Genomic DNA, 21,001 nt, shown 5'->3' with positions numbered 1-21,001 from the left:
TCTTGTGTTGTGCCTTTCATTTCCATAGATTCTACTAGTTGTTTTTTTGAACTTTTGATTTCTGCCGTATACATGCCCAGTGCTTCCTTTACAGCCTCTATCTCTTTTGCAATATCTTTTCTAAACTTTTCGAATTTATTTAGCATTAGTTGTTTAAATTCCTGTATCTCAGTTGAAGTGTACGTTTGTTCCTTTGACTGGGCCATAACTTTGTTTTTCTTAGTGTAGGTTGTAATTTTCTGTTGTCTAGGCATGGTTTCCTTGGTTATCCAATTCAGGTTTTCCCAGACCAGAACAGGCTCAGGTCCCAGAGGGAAGAAATATTCAGTATCTGGTTTCCCTGAGGGTGTGTCTTAGAAAATTGCTCCACCCTTTGATGCCTCAGGTCACTGTGCTTTTCTGCCCAGCAGGTGATGCCTGTTAGCTTATAATTCTTGACTGGTGTGAGGAGGTATGGCCGTGTGTCCCCAGGCTCTGGGGTCTGGTTCTGAATGGAAAGGGCCCCACCCCTGTCCTCCTAGAGAAGACAGAGCCCTCAGGTGGAGGTCATTAGCATTTCAATGGTTTCTCTCTCTGCTTGTGCTGTCTCCACCCTTCCCAGAGTCACAGCCCTGGAAACTGAAAATGACTGGGGCTTTCTCCACTGAGCCAAAAAAGAAACAGATAGTCCCCTTCAGACCCAGTCCAAGGCGACCCTCCGGCTCTCCCAGGTCAGTCGTCACCCAAAGCCTCTGTCTGTTTTTTGGGGATGCGTACCTGTAGTGAGCAGTTCACACTCACTACTTAAAACCCCAGATGGAGCTCAGCTGAGCTATATTCTCTTGCTGGGAGAGAGTTTCTCTCTGGCACCACGAGGCTTTGCAGCTCGGGCTATGGGGGAAGGGGTCTCACGACTTGGTTCCGCAGGTTTTACTTATAGATTTTATGCTGTGTTCTCAGGCATTGCTCCCAATTCAGGTTGGTGTATGATGAGTGGATGGTCTCGTTTGTCCCCCCACAGTTATTCTGGATTATTTATTAGTTGTTTCTGGTTTTTGTAGTTGTTCCAGGGGGACTACTTAGCTTCCACTTCTCTCTATGCAGCCATCTTGCCCTCCTCCTCCATACCATTCAGTTTTGTCTGAAAAAAAGATGGTGATACCCAGACCCAAAATCATCAAATCTTTGTGCATTTTCCATCTCTCATGTAGGTTCTACCCTGATTCAGGATGCCCTTAGAGCCTTCTCTCCAATCCAGTATGTGTTTTCCTGCCTTGCTGATCTACCCCAGGTCTTGTATGAGTTTCAGCTCTGCTTCTGCTCCTCTGATATAAGACTTGGGTATAAAAATAGGCTGAACAGTGGTCTTGGCTCATTTGTAAAAGATCGTAACATGATGGTGGTCCAGTTTGGCCTTAATACAATTACCGAAGGCAAAGATCTTAAAAAAAAAAAAAAAAAAAAAAAAAAAAAAAACAAGAACAAGGAAAACAAATGTGTTTCTTATAATCCAGACTTGTGTATGCCAGAAGAACCACAGGCAAATAATTGCCCAGAGAAGTCCATTATATTAGAGTTTCTTCTTTTTGAGTTAATGTAAGGCTTAGAAGGGAAGCATTATGCTTATCTTTGAAGGTAGTTGTGCATGTGGACAATACTTCGCATGTATAAATTCTCTGATCCTGTTGACTGAGCTTGGATATGGCACCAAATTTCTTTTCCTGAGCCATGTGTTGTGAGTTCTTTGTGCTTTTCTAACATACAATTTCTTTAGCCATGGGAAGCTCAAAATTTCTTCTTTGCAGCATTCCAGGCAGGTTATACATTAGTGGACAGAGCTGGCAAATAAACATGAGGCCCATATTTAGAGGATGTAAGTCTTGTTTAAGAAGTCCACATTATTACTAGGCCCAGTAAAAGCCTATCATCTCATTTAATTAGCCATGGATTTAAAAATTCATCAGGAAGTGGAGTAATTACATGGAAAAGGAGAAGCAGCAGTGCATATCAGCACAATCCTCCCTAGCAGCTCTTGTTCCCTAATTTGGAGTTGGGGACCCTGTCAACTCAGAGAAGGGTCCTCAGATTTGAGAAGAAGATGAATTATAGTGGCACCAAAAGACTTCTTTTATTGTTGTTGTTTTGTTTTTTAATAAGTACATGTTTGAGGAACTTACACTATCCATATAAAATCATGCCTTATGGAAAATAAATGGGATTTGGGGATTAAGGCAACAGATGACCCACCAAATATTCTATGTCTTCTATGTTTATTATATAGAAACATAGGTAAAATAAATATCTAGGTAAGTAGATAGATAGGTAGGTAGGTAGGTAGGTAGATAGATAGATAGATAGATAGATAGATAGATAGATAGAAAGAAACAACCCTTATCTGAAGCATCTGTCTTTTTGTCTGAAGACACTACCCTCTTTACTATGTTACTAACATTGGGGATCCTTTCATGATCTACTTTCTTGAACATTATCCATACTGTGTGCCAATGTATATACAGTCACAATAAATTAAATTATATTTAATTATAGAGTGGCACAAAAATATTACCATACGGTGTGGAAATAGCAAAATGTAATATGTACAGTAAAAAGGCAACAAGAACACATTTTAGCAATATTTCACACAAATATAACAGGCTGCATGGGGAGCAGCTGGCAAGAGGACCAGCTGTCCATCCTTTCTCTCTAGAGTCAGGGAAACAGCAGGCAGCAACCATGCCATCTTGCCAAATTTGCTTTTACAATTTGAGTTGACTTGCAATTTCCCTATTCTCAGCTGAAAATTCTGGTGGTTGCCCAAATGGAATTAAATCTGCATACGCTAACTAAAAATAAGAAAACTTTCAGCTTGGAAAGGAGCACTTGTCTTACAGTTTCTTTCCCTCTCTGGACTCTTTTTGGCCTCAACACTGTTCAGTACTGCTCTTTGGAAGGTGGGATAAGGCTTCTGTAGCAAAGTACTATGCACTGGGCGGCTTAAACAGCATTTATTTATTATCTCACGGAGTCTAGAGGTCTGGAATCAAGGTTTCAGTAGGGCCGTGCACCATCTGAAACCTGTAGGGGAGACTTCTTCCTTGCCCTCATCTAGCTTCTGTTGTTTCCCAGCAATCCTTGATGCTCCTTGGCTTGCAGATGCAAGGCTCCAGTCTCTGCCTCCAGTGCATTCGCTGGCCTTGCCTCCTGTGTCTCTCTGAGTTGTCTGTCTCCAAATTTGCTCTTCTAATAAGGATGCCAGACTTATTGGATCAAGCCCACCCTAATCCAGTGTGGCCTCATTTTAATTAGTCACATCTTCAAAGACCCTACTTCCAAATAGGGTCACATCCATGGGATGAGAGTTTAGGACTTGAAAATATCATTCAGGGGAACACAGTTTCACCCATAACACAGAACTTCCTTTTTTTTCTGTTATATCTACTTGCAAAACTCCTACTCATTTCCTAAACTCATGGCAAGTTCTTTTTAGTAATGTGTACCCTGAACATGTTTCCCTCCTCCACCTCTGCCTCCACTCCCCGCCCCCAACATCCCCAAAGCTTGGATCTAACAGCCCTGTGAAACACTGGGATTGTTTTTATCTGTTTCTTCCCAAATGGGCTATAAGAGCCTAAAATGCAGGGCTGGCTTGTGCTAGTTTTTACAGTTTTCCTCAACCCATAGAAGTATATTGAACAATGAATGGCTTTCCATAAAATAACTGTTTTTACTGGTGTAATTTGACTGAATGTGACATTTATAATCTTAAGCACTCAAGTTTTTAGTGTAAATCGGAAGATGGATCCCTTCAAAATAAAATAATCTGTCTTTCTTTACACCGATGAAGTTTTACACAAAAGTAAAACACATAGGCAGGACTTAAGAGCACCTTAAAAGATAAGTACTGTCTAAATGCATAGTCATGTCTTAGAAATATGACATAATTTGGAGGAAATTAATTTTAATATGGTTATGAGGATGCCTTTATGTTGGTTTATTATTATGGAAGTAGGAAAGACTTGTATAGACTATGGGACTAGTAAGTACTGTACTTAAAATGATGCTTTATTAGTATGGCAGTAAAAATGTTATTTGAGATTTTTAGAGTGTTATCTGTAAGCTAGAGAGCAACACTATAGTGATGAAAAGAAAAATGTTTGCTAATGAGGATATAGGCTAAGTTTTAGACCATATTTTTAGTCCATATGATCAAGAATTTCAACTCTGATGTGTTCTTGCCCCTCCAGAAATTACTTATTTGCAAAAATGACTTGATAAGTTATGCTGTCCACAAACTGACTGAAAATTGGAAAGTATGTTGATTATAACTGACATTGGATTTTGTAAAATACAGCACTAAAGCTGGTGTCTAATACCTCTTTTTCACTTGATGCTTTGTCACTGCTTAGAGTTTGTTTTCTTTTTAACTTGCTTATAGCTGGAATCATGGAAACAAGAAAATACAAACAAAAATACAAAGAAGAAATTATGAATTACCATAGATTCTCAAAGTATGGTCGTGCAGAAATATTCATAATTAATCTTTTGGAGCTGAGAAGTTAAGTAACTTGGCTAATGTCAAACACCAAGTAAAGACAGAGCTGGGAAGCAAACCCAGGCAATCTGGCTCCGAAGTCTATACTTGAAATTATTACACTATACTGCCACCACTACAAAACAACTTTCTACGTAAACATTGGTGGTAGCTGACTGAAAATTTTAGCCAAACTTTGAATTAAGGCTCTAGTATTACAAAATACCTTTGAATCATTCCCTTTTACTGTGAAGGATGGTCATTTAAATCTGTGATGGCAGCTTGGTTATCATGGATAAATTCTACAGGCTAAAAAGCAACAAGAAAGAAACTGACCAGCATTTGATTAAGAAAATCAAGAAGGTTAGAATCTATCTTGAATTTCTTTGACATTCAGCTCCATTTGTCTTTGAAAGATTCCCTATTTTCTTTAGTTTTCTTAATCCTTTTTTTCCCCTCTTTTTTCTACTTAAATTCCACATGAGGAAACTGGAGACTCATGTACTATGTTTACTATGGAAAATCCATTATATGATGTTAAATGCAGCTAATGCACATTTCTTGGGCATAATAAAAGAGAGGAAGGGCTTTGTTTAATTGTATAATTGGAGCCCCGAAGACTATGAAGGACCTTTCACCACGACTTAGTGGATGAACTGGTCAGACCCACCACTGTTATTTCTTGTTTTACCTGATACAAAAATTTTTTGTCTCCATTGCTTTTGAGGGGTTATGGTCCAAGGGTAGCCTCTGGTGCACCACACCACACATTTCTGGATGGTTTAGGAATAGTCTCATTCATTTATCTATTGGACAAATATTTATTGAACTTTTTGCTTGCCCTGCTCCATTGAACTGGCAACGCAAAACTTGACCCTGAGGAAACACCATATTTCCACATGTATGTTCATACTCAACACCATGCACAAAGTTTTGAGAAGAAAATATAAGAATACATTTCTCTCTGTAGGTACTCTAAGGAGCTTTGGTTCACAGCAGCTGAAGCAGCAGTAGGCAGAATGTAAATTTAAATTGACTCCTTTACGTTTCTTTATGTTCCTCTGAGATGAAATGAGTTCATTTCAGAGTTCCAGGGTGTTTAATATAATTAGGTTCCCCTCTGTCTCTCTTTTCTTTTCCTCTATGTCTTTCTTTCTTATATTCCCAGCTCATGACTTGAAGATGTGGCTCTCTCATTGATTTCCAACAACATCAGCTAGCATCAGTGGTTAGCAACTATGGGGGCTTCACTGAAGAAAAGATAACTTCTCCTTTACTATCACTTATTAGTGTAGCAGTTGTGTCCTGAAACTTAATGAGTCTTTGGCTTATTTTGTTTGTTAGGTTCCTGAAGCTGAGTGCTGTTGGTAAATTGCACATCAATTGCTGTCATGTTAACAATGACAATTGCAATGCACATTATTGATTATGCTGCAAGAGATTAGAAACTGAAAAAATACAGTTTTTGACTTCTAAAATTTAAATGCAGTAACCTTGGCAAAACAGAAATTTGAGGAACCTGGAGGCGTCCTTTGCAAAGAGATTTCTCGTTAAAAATAAACGCTTCCCTTCTTCCTTCTTTGATTATATGATCTTATTCTTGTGAAATGCTTCCTCTTACTGTTTCAGTTTATTATTTAGTGTTACTGTTCTTGAATTCATGTGATCATAAGGACTGTCATGTAAGAAGAAAGTATACATGAAATATTAGTAAAATATAAATGAGCTGGTTTTATGAAAGTTTAAATACACTTGCTTTTGAAGGAGGTACTGTTAGTATGGATTAAGTGTTTTCATGTGTTTCAGAGCTTCTGAGTAATTTTTGATATTTGCCTATAAAACTGATGTAGATTAATATGATTCAACCTAATAGGTAAGTAAATAAATATTCTTTTTAGGTAAAATGTTATTCTAAAATAAGTGTATTTTGCAGATGATTAAAGCTTAGCCTTTCAAGGTTTATAATTTCTGTATTAGCCAGATGGGCTGGAATTCATTTTGAAACACGGCACTTACTTCCCTCTCTTCTCATGTAGAGGATACTTATCCCTTTATTGAAGCCTCAAAGTTATTACTACAAAAACCAGTTGTTTTGATCCATTTGATGACTGTGATAGTGTGAGAGACTGGTGTTCTCAGAAGTAATGAAGACTGTAGGGGTATTTCTGAGTACATGTGCCTGGCTTTCATAGGCTTTCTCTCTCCTGTCCCACTGTAAAGCTGCCATCTCTTACTTTTTTCTGTTCTGTATCCCCATCAAGTCACCATATGAACAATTGGGGACAGAGGAGACAAGAAGATGTAAGGACTAGATCAATAAACTAAGGCCAAGTAGATGCCATTGGTCTGAACTGGTAATGCAACAAAAAACAAAGGAAGGAGCAAACTGATTTCAAGGATTCAGGATTTAAAGCAGAACTTGAAGTGGTAACTATAGTAAGGGACAATATGGAACAAGGAACATAAGCTGGAAAAGTGTTGGTATAACTGGGTAGCAAACAAGGGCCTTGAAGTCAGAAAATATAGGAAGAAAAGAATCAAGTTACCTGGGTTAATATGTGCAAAGTCTAATCAGTTCAATCCAGTAAAGAAAATTAACAAAGCAAGCAAGAGTAAAATTAGGTGCTGCTTCTTATTTTCTCTTTGTCTCAGTCTTGAGCTTTCAGTTGAGTGTAGGTGAGCAAGAACTCCCAAGGTGAGTTTTCTTTTTGATAACAATAGTCCCATTAGTTCTGGTATAGGCTAATCTTGCAAAGGTAGAAGGCTCAGCTTTCCTAGTGGGTTGTAAAGTCCAACATCAAGTCTTGAGGGCATTTGATTATGCTCTTTCCAATCTACTGGTTTCAGGGGGCTATATCATTAGTACATACAGAATTATTGAGTTAATAGTGTTAGAATGTTTGTTAAATCCAAGTCACTAGGACTCGGAGCAAGAAACTGAGGAACTGTGATAAGTCATGCTCCTGGGCTGAGAACAGTGGTTATCAACTGGGGATGATTTTGCCTCCCAGGGCACTTAGGAAATGCCTATTAGACATTTTTGGTTGTCACAACTAGGGGAATGCTTCTGACATCTGGGAGCTAGAGACCAGGGATGCTGCTAAAAATCCTTTAATGCATCATTTAATGCATGGGACAGTCTCTCATAACAAAGAATGATGTGCCCAAAATAGTGCCAATGTTGAGAAATGCTGGCTTAGGGTAACTGCTACATAAAAGAGGAAATTGAGATTTGCAAGCTTCCCTGAATATTGTCAGATTTTGTCAGGCCACATAGGGATATGAACTACGAAATTCCAGTGGGGTGGTGTCACCTTTGGAATGGCAGTGGGCAGAATGACCCAGCACAAGACCTTCCTTCATCAACTCTGCCTGCGTGTGGTGGGAAGTGGCTTTTAGAAGCTATTTCTCAATTTACTTAGACTGAGCTCTTAACAGTCAGTCACCTAAGAAGGAGGAGTGTAGCAACTAAGGGACAGCAATGGCTGCTCACAGGTTTTTGTTTCCAATTAAAGGAGCTATTTTAGGATGTCAGGTATGAGTCAAAACCAATGCTAGAAGTGAGGAAATTTAAGTGTGTTAATGAGTTTGGGTGGGAAAAGATGTGATCCCAATTGACTGCTTTGTTGGGATAAACATGCCCATCAGACAACCTTCTAATTAAGTTCCACAACTTTTATCTAATAATGACTCCTTATTATAGAGCACCAAAGGACCAGAAGATTCTGCATTGTGTCAGAGACTGAAACTGTTCTGTATTGCCCTGTAAATGGATAAAACCACTTGATTAACAGACTAGACAACTATCTGACTACCGAAACTGACCAAGACCAATTTGTCTAATTTCTTGGACTTATCAGTTCCCCACAAAGTTGAGATCATTATAGGAGAGGTTTTTTATACAGCTACATTAATATGTTTTGCAGACTAAGTCCCTCCAGTTAGAGATAACTCAGGTGTCTCCACTTTAACGCTGATCCTAAAGAAATTGAAGAATTTGTATCAAAGTACCCTGATTTTACAGTTCCTTCCTCTAATAAATATTTGAATGAATGGGTGAAAGAATAATGTGTGAGTCAAGTGAAATATTGTGCCAATTATGGTCCCAGAAGCACAAAGAAAAACTTGGAAAACATATTATGAAAACTGTAGGTCTCTTTAAAAAGAAAACAAATTAATTTTTATAAAATAACTTTTTCCAATAAGTACTTTTTTGACTGATGCAGCTCACCCCTGTCATTTGCAGACCTATACAATTTTTAGAGCTGATATAATCCTTCTACTTCTTGTAGTGTGATATATGGAAATCCATACAAAACCCAATCCACATTTGTTAAACTGAATTGAAAATTTTTTATTTCGTAGAAGAAATGTCAAAGACATACAATTTTAAGGTTGTGTCCAGACAGAAGAGCTAAAATGGAATAGAAGAGGTTTTGTTCCAGTTCACTAAGAAGCAACCTATCCCCTCAATTCATCCTCAAAAACTACTTTGGCAATAGATGGAGAAGAAGCACACATTGGTGCATAGTAAGTTGGCACTATAAAATATAGTACTACCCTGTAAAATTGCAGGTTAAAAGAGGCTATATGATATCTATTTGCAGGTATCTTTAAAAGCTCTGTTGGGACTTGAGACACTGAGATCTGGCTGTCCTCAAATACTTCTTAATCCCAGAGCAAATGGGCTAAGTGTCTGGGTAGGTTGAGGAATGGGGGAGAGATCCCTCTTGGAAACCTATTTACAGAAACTTCCAAGTCATAGTTTCCTTTCACTTCCTCTCCCCCTTCCTCCTTTTTCCTTTCCCCCTTGTTTCCTCTCTCCTTTCTTTCTTCCCTTCCTTCTTCCCTTCCCCTCCTCCTTCTCCCCCTTTCTTTCCCCGTGTCTGACTCTGTCACTCTCTCACCTTCCCTCTACCTCCCTTTCGTCCTTGCTTTCTTTCCTTGCCAATGTCCTAGACTTCCAGTAGTAAAGAAGTGCTCATGTGGGGAACTTCTTACCAATCACAAGGGGAAAAGGTGTGGGGGGTGGTGCGTGGAGGGCAGAGAAATGTGAAGTGAGATTGTATAATCAATAATGTTTATCTAAAGGTTCTTTAGGAAGGTGGTGCCCATGCAGAAGTGCCTTTGATCAAATATAATTTGGGTTTGAGTTACTCTCAATATTATAGAGATGCTACCTCTCAAGAAGCAAGCACGTTCTTTTGATGAACTTGCTTGGTACCTTCAGTGGTTCCTGGTGGTAATCCCTCATTAAATAGGCTGTTAAGAGTCCATCTGTCCTTTCCTGGGCATTTTGGCCACGCTGGGCCATGTAGCGATCTCATGATCAAAGAAACGAGGCTTTATATATTTTGTTCATTCTGTACTTTAGTGCTGTCTCTTGAGTAGCTCCAATTAGTGGAAACTTAAAAAATAGACCTGCTACATATGAGACATTATTTACAAAGCTGTCTGAACTTCTCAGGTAATTGCTCACAAGTTCTTCACTTGAACTCCAAGACGGTCAATCATGCAATCCATGATACTGTGCATAGATTCATGAGAAAACTTTATAATTTTCATCTGATTATCAAACGAAAAACACAGTACTAAGCTGTATTCTTAGGACAGAAGTTAGAATTATTCCTCAGACTTCTAGAAAAAAAAAGTTGATGATGTGAATTATTTTCTTCCAAATTTCTAGTGTAGAACCACATGTTATTTCTACAATACTGGGATGTTTTCAAGATTAAATGAAAGGTCTGGACCCTTTTGCCAGAAAATGGATGTACATACTCATACCATTTTCATACAATTATAATGTTTTGGAGTTAAATCCATCCATCTATGGGTATGTCCATGATGTTATATTGTGAAATATGTTTTTTTTTTTTTTGGTATTTTTTTCCATGGACTACACAGTCAGTGGTTACGTGATAAAAGATGGGATACAGATATATTGTTATTGTCTATAAAATGGTTGATGAAAGTGGCACTAACTTCTGCTATCCAAATAATAATCACAGCAGTATTCAAGAAGATTCTCCTGGTTACTTGGAGAAGCTTTCACCTGCCTCTATTTGATATTTGCTTTTGAAAGGTTTCCTTATCGATTTTGGATCTAGTGACAAGAGCAAAGGCTGCAACTTCCGTTGACGAAATATCTCCAGTATACCACCCACTCTTTACTGTATTTTATATAAATTATCTCATTTAATTCTCCCTAGAATTTTATTGTTAGGTTTTCTAGGTGGATATTATTAATTCCCTATACCTTTGAGGATATTGAGGCCTAGACATTTTTAAATGACTTGGCTGAAATCACAGACAATAAGGGGAAGAGCTGGCACAGAAGCTCAGATGAGCCAAGTCCGTAGGAAGATGCCCCCAGCACCCAGGGATAGAACGAATGCCCACACACCCTTATAAAAGGTGGGGGAGGACAAAGGCTAAGTTGGTTAATTGCTGCTGTAGCCAGAATTTTCCAGGTTTCTAAAGGGAAAAATTGCCCTTAAATCTCACACAGCAGCAAACTGTCCATGGCATTGTTCTATGCCATGAGTGCCGTTGTAAATATTTGTGGGAATGAATCTGTGTTGCAGCTGCATAGAAATGGAGATTCTAGGCCATCTCAGGAGGGAGCCATGGGGAGAGCTTATCTAGGAAGAAGGATGCATGAGAGCAGGGTCAGCAACCACATCATAAAAATAATCTGTGTGTGCCGATAGGCAGTGGGCAATCTTCCAAATGTGGCCACGCGCCCATGAGATAAGAAGCCCTCTGATAAAGGCCAAACTATAAAATATGGAAAGCATACTTCTCAGGCTGATGAAAAATTGGAGGCGCTAAGGATCCCCCCCAGTCCTGTTTCACACAGGGAGTTATTCCATAGGGATATTAAGAGTAGATTTAACCCAATTTATAAGACATCCTGTTCAGTTTGCTAAGCTCTGTCTTACCAACTTCTCTTCTTCAGGAAATATAAACTATGGTATCTAGGGTCTGATATAAAATAATCCGATCATTAAAAATGTTTCAAGTGGAATTATTCAATAATAATTGTTATTGTTGCTTAGCGATAGTATTAACTTTTGCTTTGAATTCTTTTCAAATATAGGTATATCTGTTGTAGCTTTAATGGCTCCTAAAAGTAGAAATGGAGGAGGATTCAATGCTTTAGCCTAATAAGTGGCTAATGTGGTTTTTTCAGTCTCTACAGAAGGCAAAGAGGTGGGCTCTGATGTACACAGTGCTTCAGAGCATGGGCTTTGGGGCAGAGAGGGAGGGGAGCACATTTCAAGATGTGATACTTAATACTGCAATGAACTTAAGTGAGCTATGCCATCCTTCATAGTCCCAGTTCGCCCATTCTTTCTGGGGGATAATTAAGTTTCTTTTGAAGATTAATTTAAATAATTCAGGAAAATTTCTCATCCTGCCCACAGAGAATGCTTAATAAATTGATATCATTGGTGTTTTGTGGCTATAGAGGCTCTCAGGCATGTTCATGTCACAGATTCATTATTTTCCCTTTTATCTGTATGTCACTTTTCTGCCAAAAAAAAAAAAAAATATATATATATATATATATATATATATATATAAAATAAACGAATAGAAATGAAAACAACAGAAGGAATCCAAGTGAAAGAATGGCCTATATTTCCCATCACTTAATGAAATCAATGTTTTCCCATTAGTGCATACTTCTTTCTTTAGATGTATATAAAGGTTTTCCATATTTTCAGAAATTTTATAATCTTATATTCTGAACATTAACACTATATCATGAGTGCTTTCCATTTTACGACAGTCATCTTTTTCTTATATCATCTGTCCTCTCTCCCCAGTGAAGTAGATTGTAATTCTTTACAAATAAAATACACACATGTAGAGAATGCAGTTTGCGTCACAAAAATAGGATCTTATTATATACATATCTTTGTTACTTGCTTTATCACTTAACAATATGTAGTAGTCATGACTCTGAATTAATGACAGTAACATAAAGAAATAAAAGCTCCATATCATAAGGATAAATATACAAGGCTACTTACTACAGTATTGTTTGTGGGAGCAGGGCAACTGAAAATATCCTGAATGTCTATCTATAGGGGCATGAGTGAATACAGTCAAGTATTTCCATATTATGGAGCATTATAAGACTAATTAAAAATGTATTTAGAGCTACATCTATAGACATGGAAAGGAATCATGGGTTATTTAACCTACTGCCCTCATATTATAGATCAGGATGTTGACCTTAAGCACCTTGCCCACCTTCAGTCCTTGAGAGAGCCAAGACTCAAGGCTCTCTGTCCAGTGCCTGCTCCACTGTGTCCCACTTCTGGCACATCCCCCCTACAAAGTGCACTCTGGAGCAAGAGGGTCAGCCATGAATGGATCTGCATATGAATTTGTAGCATACATTAAAAAGGCTTTTAATATAACATCTTCTGCAGTGAGAGCTCAACAGTGCATTTTCCATGAGAAGAGTGTGTAACATGAAAATTGCATTAAGTGGTTTTCAGTTACAGCACATGGCTAGTGTCACCCGTTGTCATGCATTTGTTCCCTGACTGATTTTTCCTAGGGAAGGTCAGAGCCCTGCATTACTTTGCTGTGCACCATCAAGGCTGGGTCCTGAATATTTCATCATGCTTCTCTGATGAGAAGGGGGTACGGCAGCAAGTTCCAGGGCGGCGTGTGCCGTGTGATCGTCCTTAGACTGCTGTTTGGAAATGAATCCTCAGGACACACCCAAGGACATTCAAAAGGCACAGAGGATTCCAAGTCATTCTTTTCCTGCTGCTAGTCAAAATCAAATTTAGACTTGTGAGATGAAGTCCAAAAGAGGTCTTTATTTTCAGTATAATCTAATATTTCATGTACTGTAAGTCTAAACAGGAATATACAGTTCTGGGAGAACAGAAGCAATGGTATTTTGTTGTTGAATTGCTTCATTTTTCATAACAGTGTGCCTATATGTGCATTCCTATCCAATTTAATCTGAAAATTGCATGTTCTGGAGCACTGTGGTTACCATAATGTGATACAGGTGATTTTTAGCCACTGGACTGGGATAGGTGCTTTCTTTCTGTCCTTCAGTTTGTGGCATTTGTGTAGTTATGGAAGGGCTTCAGTGGAAACCTAACAAAAGGGATCATTCACACTAAGAAGAATTATAACCTCATACAGATATATTACAGAGTAAACATTTTTTTCCATGATCATCTAATGCCACAGCATCTAACATTTCTAAATGTTTGCATAAGTGAAAAAGTCTTTTTTATTGAACACCTCAAAAATATATCATTTTTAATACCATCTTCTTATTTCTCATAATCTTTAGACTTTGTTCCTTGCTTTTTTGTTTTTAATTTAACTCTTTTTGTTGTTGTTTTATAATCTGTCTTCTCTTTGTTTAAAACTGGTATCTCTTTATGGTGAATAAATAGTGCAAATGAATAAATAAATTGAAAACAGAGTAATGCCATTTATAACAGGGACAATTTGACAATAGCCTTGTAGATCACCCTTTTCTCCTTCATGGATTCCATCTGTATTCAGCTTTAATTGCTACTCCTACATAGATGGCTTCTACTTCTACTGACCTTCAGCTTTGACCTTTCTTCTGAATGTTACTTCAGCATTTCTAAATTTTCACTGTGTGTCTTATCATCTGAAACTTAGTTCCTGACCTCTGCCTGGGTTCATAACTATTTCTACCTTGGGTAGGGATTGGGGGTAGAAAGAGATCAACAAATGGGTTATGACTTTTTAATTCTTTTCTTTTTTAGATTACTGCCTTTCACTCAGTTACTTCAAACTCAAAATCATCTTTTTTTAAGATCTCACCTCACAAGAGAATGAAGAATAAAGTTCTGTGCCTCTCTCCTAAAAAAAACTATCACAAAACTAACACAAAACACGGAACAAAACGAGCCCCCTAAAAGTCTATTTGTTGGAGTTCAGCTAAGTCATGTTAATATTAACCAAACAACATATACAGCATAATAATGGAAAAAAAAAAAAAGAAAGACTAATCTCCAGACTAGCATGCTTGGATCCTAAAGTTTAAATCATATATGTGGGCTAATTGTTTTTAAACACATTGGCCATTCTAATAAAATGTTATAGAAAGCCAATGTCTTCAAGCCTGTCAATGTCCATTAGATTCAAATAGACCCCACAGGACTGTTTGCAGTTGATGACTTCTTTTGATATAACTGAAGATGAGGCTTTCTTTACTCACTTCTGATTTGTTTTAAAATGGAAGACTGGGAATGTATTACCAAGACCACATCCCAGCCTCTCAGTAATCTGCAGGTGGATTTAGGCTGTTGCTTATACTAACGCTATCTTCCCTGTATCTATAGAAAACAACCAGGATTGATGGGAATTTTATACAGCAATCATTTCATTCTATTCAGTTTTCTATTTGGCTTTTCTTTGACTTTTCTTTCCATGAGAGTAGTTGGTTTAGGTTGCTTTGATTATCAAAATTCCGTGTTTATGGGAACTTGTACAAGGGATACTTACTACATTTTCAAGGTTCTCTGCCCTAGACTCAGGGATTCTGAGTCTGCATATCTAAGGTAGAGTCCAAGAAATTGGCCTTAATAAAAAGGTGTTCCAGGTGGTTTGATGCTTATCAAGCAAAGATCATATTTTGAGAAAAACTGGCTAAGAATATTGATAAAATTGAAATGGATAAACTCCAATAATATCGAGAAAGAAAAAAAAGTTGTAAGAGCACTTTAAAATTGCTTTACTATTATAGAATTTTGCTTTTTACTCCCAGTGAACACGTGTTTTGTCAGGAAAGAGACTACATGATTGCTTAGTAGTTGAGTAAAATGAGTTCCAAGCAAAGGTAAATAATTTGCTTTTTATTTATCATGCTAATTTGGAAACCCAGTTCCTTATTCTATTTGATTCCCTAGAGAGTGGAAAATATCTACCTAAAAGAAAATAAGCTGATACATATATCTTCTTCAAGACATTGTTTTCAAGCCAATTTTGCAAAAGTTTGAACCCTGGGCACTTTCAACCCTCTTTTTTTCGTTTTTCCGGGCGTCAATCTGTGACTGAGAACTTTGCCCCAGTTCTCTCTCTGCTGTCTCCTCGGCCTCCCTTCCTTGAAGTCCTGCACACTGACAGAGAAACTTGTTTCCAGGCCCACAGTCTCAGCAATATCACTTCTTCTCAGGACTAACTCTCTGTTATCTTTTTATTTTCTTTTAAGTAGGACACCAGCATCAGAATCAGAGCTCTCTTTCAGCTAGATGCATCTGCTCTTTTCTCCCATAACAATAATAAGAACTTCTTTACAAGGGGCTCCAGTGGCCCCACAACTCCAGAGGGGCTGTTTCCCCAACATATACACTTGCAGCATATACACCTTTTACATACCTCTAAATACTCATGCAAGACAAACTGTGAGTCTCATCTCAAAAACAAAATGAAAACAATGGGAACCTCATCTTCTGGAAAGCATTTCAGTTCCCCAGCCCTCCAGTTTTGTTTTCTTTTTAATCCCATAATCTGTATTCAATAGATACTTATATGGATCTATTTGCATGTAAATATTTGTATTATGTCACCTCCTTATTACCACAGATTCTGCATATCCACTGCTGGTTTTAGTCTTCACTGAATTGCATTAAATTATGGTAGAAAACTGGAATAATTACATTATCTAGGCAGAATCTAGGTGTTTTGGTAGATTTCAATGTAGGAATAGTAAAGGGTGACTTCTTGTGCCAATACATTTAATTTGGACTTGCATTTTTATTCAAAAACCTGTCAGCTAAGTTGATGCAAATGTTAATGGCGCATTGGCATGATCTTTAGTCATTGAAGTAGGTGAATATTGATGTTTCTGGAATAATAATGGACCAGCATTGGAGCATTCCTCTCTAATGGACACTAGCTCCTCTGATATTTTAGCAAGACCCACTTTCAAAACCTGTGACTTTGCCGCAAGGCTCCACGCTGTTTCCCTCTGCAGCCCCATGGTGTGCTATTTTTATGCTGCACATGTTTAATTTTGCAACTTGTGACAATTTGAAAAGTATAACAATGCCTATTCCCACTAACAAACTCAGAATAAATTAGGATGTATTAACAGGAGCAGTGTTTGGGGGTAAAACTCCACTGTGGCAAATGTCCTCTCTGGAAACTCGGGCTCTTTCTTTCATGAAGGGAAGCCAAACTTCTTCACTTACTCCATCAATCATATTTATTTTTGCTAGGGACTAAGGCTTTTTATATGTGCGGTGCATTCTAAGGAGCCATGTGGGTGACCCAAGTGCACTTCAAGATTTGCTTTACTCAGATTTGGCCTTCTCCATAAGAGCTGGGCAGAAACAAACAAACAAACAAAAACATTTTCTCCAAAATACAAGTAGAGAAAATGCATTTTGAAATGAGCATGTACATTTAAATCCCACTGAATCTTACTTAATGAAAACAGTGGTGGTTTATGGAATCATCCCTTAGAGTAGGGCTTCTAGTTCTGAGGTGTCCTTTTGGTTCTTCTGATTCCATGATGAGCCAGTTTGCCATTTAAATTAAATTTAGCTGTAACTTTACTGCAGTAAACATTAGTGGCCTCGATCCTATGTGCTAAAGATGCTAACTGGTTTGTTCCTCTAGAAAATCTTTGGGTCACTGAGTCCTTGAAAGCTGTTTCTCTGTGAAAATAGTCGCTTGCTCTAGCATCTCTGAAATATTAAGGGCATCTATTATTATTGAGCAAGCAACCCTTGATTAGTGACATTATGGAAGACACTGGTTATGTTTAATCCAAATGAACTCATAATGGAAAGAACATTTTCTTTTTTCTAAATTTTTAACACACTGTGTTATTTTGTATTTAGGTACCCTACTATGTTTTGTGTTTTCTTGAGGATAGCACTAAATGATATTATTTTCCCTACACTCTATCCAACAATAAATAGATGTAGGAAAAGGGTCCAGAACATGTAAAATCCCTTGGAAACATCAAAACATTTAGCAATTGGTAATTGCATTCTCTAGAACCTAGAAAGTTGACCATATCGGTGTTCTGAGATTTGACATTTAAGAAAAAGAGCCTTTACAGAGGGCTGATTTCAGAAACAGAAGAAATTTCCAAAACAGAATGATTTGTAAGGACAGTTGGCTGACTGTTGAGAGGCTACAGAAAAATGCCTATACAGAGAGAGTGCCCATGTGTTTAACCGAGATCTCCAGGTGACTCACTCTTCCTAAACATTTAAAACAGTTTTTCATATTATCTATTTCTTATTTGGTGACTTGAAGTAGTGTTTGTTTTTCATGAAATTGGCCCATTTCATCTAAGTTGTCAAATTTATGTCTGTAGAGTTGTTCATAATATTTTCCTATTATCCTTTTGATGTCTGCAGGTTCTATAGTGATAACTCTTTCAAAAAGTATCCTTACATGAATGAATGAATTAAAAAAATCCATCATAAGATTTGAGTATAGTAATTGAAATGTCAATTATAATATCTCCAAAATAAAACTTTTGATTTTCTTAACCCGCACAGCCTGCTTTGTCATTTGCATTTCACCAACTCTTCAAGTTTATCTACCCAATTGTCCAAGCCCCAACCTAAGTTATTCTCTTTCTCTTATCTTCCCATTCAGGGTACCAAATTCCATGGATTCCATTTCAAAATATATCCAGAAACTAATCCCTTCTCATTGTCACTCCAGATCATGTTGTCATCATTGCTCACCTGGGCCACTGTGAAGGCCCCCTTACAGGTTTTTCTTCTCTCACTCTTGCTCCTCTACAGTCCATCCTTTGCATGGCAGGCAGATCATATAACTTCCCTATTTCCTAGAGTTGCTTTCCAACCCACGTAGACTAAAATCCAAATTCCTTACCCTGGATATAAGGCTCTACTTGCTGTAGCACGTCTTCCTTTAAGAAATCATCTCTAAGTCTCCCCTGGCCCAGTATACTTCAGCAACTGGATTCTTCTTTCTGTTCTTGAGGATGCCAAGCTCATTCCCAGCTTGGGGTCTTTACACTAGCTCTTTTCTCTTTCTGGAAACTTTTTCCCCTAAATATCTCATGGTTGGCTTTTGTAATTTGTATCCCAACCTAACTGTCTTTACTTAAAGACATCTCCTCTGACCCCTCAACCTATTCACTTTCTAGTATAACTACCTAGTTTCAGTTTCTCCACTTATTTTATGTAGTGTTTTCTTATTTATTTCTTTGTTTATTTTTTTATTTTCTATACTGAGGAGTAAGTGCCATGAGAGCAGAAGCTTTGCCTCTCTTGGTCATTGCTTTATCTCTGGCACATAAAACCATGTCTGGGTATAATTGCTGGATAAATGAATAAGAGCTCCATGGTTAATGTTGGCCATGCCTTATCTCATTTCACTCGCTAACAATCAAATCAAACATGTAGCCCAATCCCCATTTTATAGATAAGGAAATAAGGCTTTAAAATAATTAGCCTAACTGTAGAGTACTACCTGGGAACTCTAATAGTACCGTTCTCCTACCTACTTCAAACAGGCAGGACACCGTAACTCATGGCAAATTTGTGGGTGCAAGAACTTCATAAGATCAAATTGCTCAACTTGGCATGTGCATTCATCTTTATTTCAAACACTGTCAATCAAGGTTCTGAAAATTCCTGGAAAGCATGTTTCATTTTCCCATTTAAATGATTATACCCCAGAGACTATGGGAAAGGGAAAGTTATAGGAGAAGAAAGTGAGTTACACTAAATCTGTTTAATCTATGACACCAAAGAGTGCTTCTTTCTTTATTGTGCAAGAACATCATTTCAATCATATTATTGCTGGGAAATGAGAGTTCCAACTAGAATTGTTACAACTGACAGAAAACAAACCAAAAAAAGACAAGTCTAGGCATTTTAAATATGGAAAATGCATATCACAAATATGCCTAGATCTCACAGAAATAATGTTTATATTTATACAAAACAAGCACACAAATAAAAAACCCTGGGAATATAAATTAGAACATCGACAAATCCTAGAAAATACCCAAGGCACTTAAGAATTCAGAAAATAAACCACACCTTCAGAGAAGGTAAGCTGCAGTTTTCAGACTTTCATAGCAACTGTCTCTGTAACACTGTCTTTGTTAGAGTAAAAATCTCAAACGCTTGCAATTGTTCTATTAACCCAAAATAAATCAATTGGTAGGGAACTAGTAAGTTGCATTTTGCCTTTTAGAAATAGGAAGAAACTGAGCCAGATTTTTTTTCCCCCCTCAGAATAATGCAGCAAATTAGTTTTGGAGCTCAGTTGCCTGGAAGCAAAGTATAAGGCTTAAGAGTTGTAGTTTCCAGGCTATTGTATTTTAAAGGCAACAATGATTTCTCCTAATTTCCAAATACCAGAGCCTAGACAATGCCAAAAAACACAGCCAATTTTAGGTAACAGTCTATTTTCCACCTCTGAGCCCATGAAGTGGAATATATTTATCTGTGACAAAACAGCATTGCCTCCGTTTGGTGGTAAATCTTGGAGTCTGTTTATTTAGAATCAGGGTCAGCTTCTTGAATGAGGCTTTTCACCATTTAGGCTCTCCGAATCTGATTAACCCTGAATCAGGGAATTGTCTGATGTCTGACCTTGAACAACATGCTTTCCTAGTTCCCCTTTCTTGGGAATTACTTTGTACCACCGTGGACCCTGAGATTCCTCCTTAGCAGGCTCAGTTTCTGCATTAGGAGGGTCATCTTAATTGATGCCCAGAGGGTTTTAGACCCAGTGACCTGTCATCTGTCGCCTCACCTGCTAACATGCTGATTCATTGATGAGCTGGCATCACAGGCCCCGCCTCCCTCTCAATGGTCTGTGAGGTTGCGATTGCTCATGGAGGGGGGATGCTGAGCTGAACCATAGCTGGGTTACTACAAGTGTGGACCGACAGCCTATCTGTTGCCACAGAAGAACTTGGTGACCAAGAAGCTGTTTTTTTCCTCACCACCCTGTTATTGTTGTATCTGTATCTGGCTCCTCTGGCTTTTAAAAAGAATTTCTGATTCGGGCACAAACAGCTAATTCCACAGGAGTTGTAAGGCAGCCTGTAACATAAACTGAGACAGAAGTTTCCCCTCAGAGACTGTCTTTTTTATTATTATTATTGGAAAAGACTTCTGGCTCTCCTCAGAGGAATATCTTTTGCTTAAGATGAGTGGCTGTAGAAAACGATGTAAACGTGAAATATTGAAATTTGCCCAGTACCTTCTCAGACTATTAACAGGTTCTCTTCATACAGGTAATGTTTTTGTTTTTGTTTTTGTTTAATAGAGGCTGGTAGGGTATGGTGACGAAGTTGAAACGGAATAGGAAAGGCTCACTGATTCAGTGTTGTGATTATTTTTAATGTTGTCAATAAAATGCAATTGTGAGTGTTTGCTAAGATTCATGTTCCTACAGACTGTGCAGTGAAGCTCTAATTTGGGGGTAGAACTTGATTCTACGGATGTATCTTTTATGTCT

The 21,001-nt window shown here is 37.9% G+C and overlaps 1 protein-coding gene across 3 annotated transcripts in view; it reads left to right on the top strand.

The window, feature by feature from the left end:
- Positions 1-21,001, top strand: part of KCNIP4 (potassium voltage-gated channel interacting protein 4) — a 1,211,769-nt gene that overhangs the window by 229,517 nt on the left and 961,251 nt on the right. The window contains exon 1 of one of the 3 annotated variants that reach the window (XM_037829498.1): positions 20,759-20,777. The exons of the other annotated variants lie outside the window; for them this stretch is intronic. The gene's annotated coding sequence lies outside the window, so the exon portion shown is untranslated. Of the gene's footprint in view, positions 1-20,758; positions 20,778-21,001 lie in introns of those variants that run through there. 3 annotated transcript variants of the gene reach the window in all.

This window comes from Choloepus didactylus, chromosome 3, assembly GCF_015220235.1.
Source record: "Choloepus didactylus isolate mChoDid1 chromosome 3, mChoDid1.pri, whole genome shotgun sequence".
NCBI lineage: Eukaryota > Metazoa > Chordata > Mammalia > Pilosa > Megalonychidae > Choloepus > Choloepus didactylus.
The sequence above is the reverse complement of the archived record's forward strand: the minus strand, read 5'-3'. Positions and strand labels throughout refer to the sequence as shown.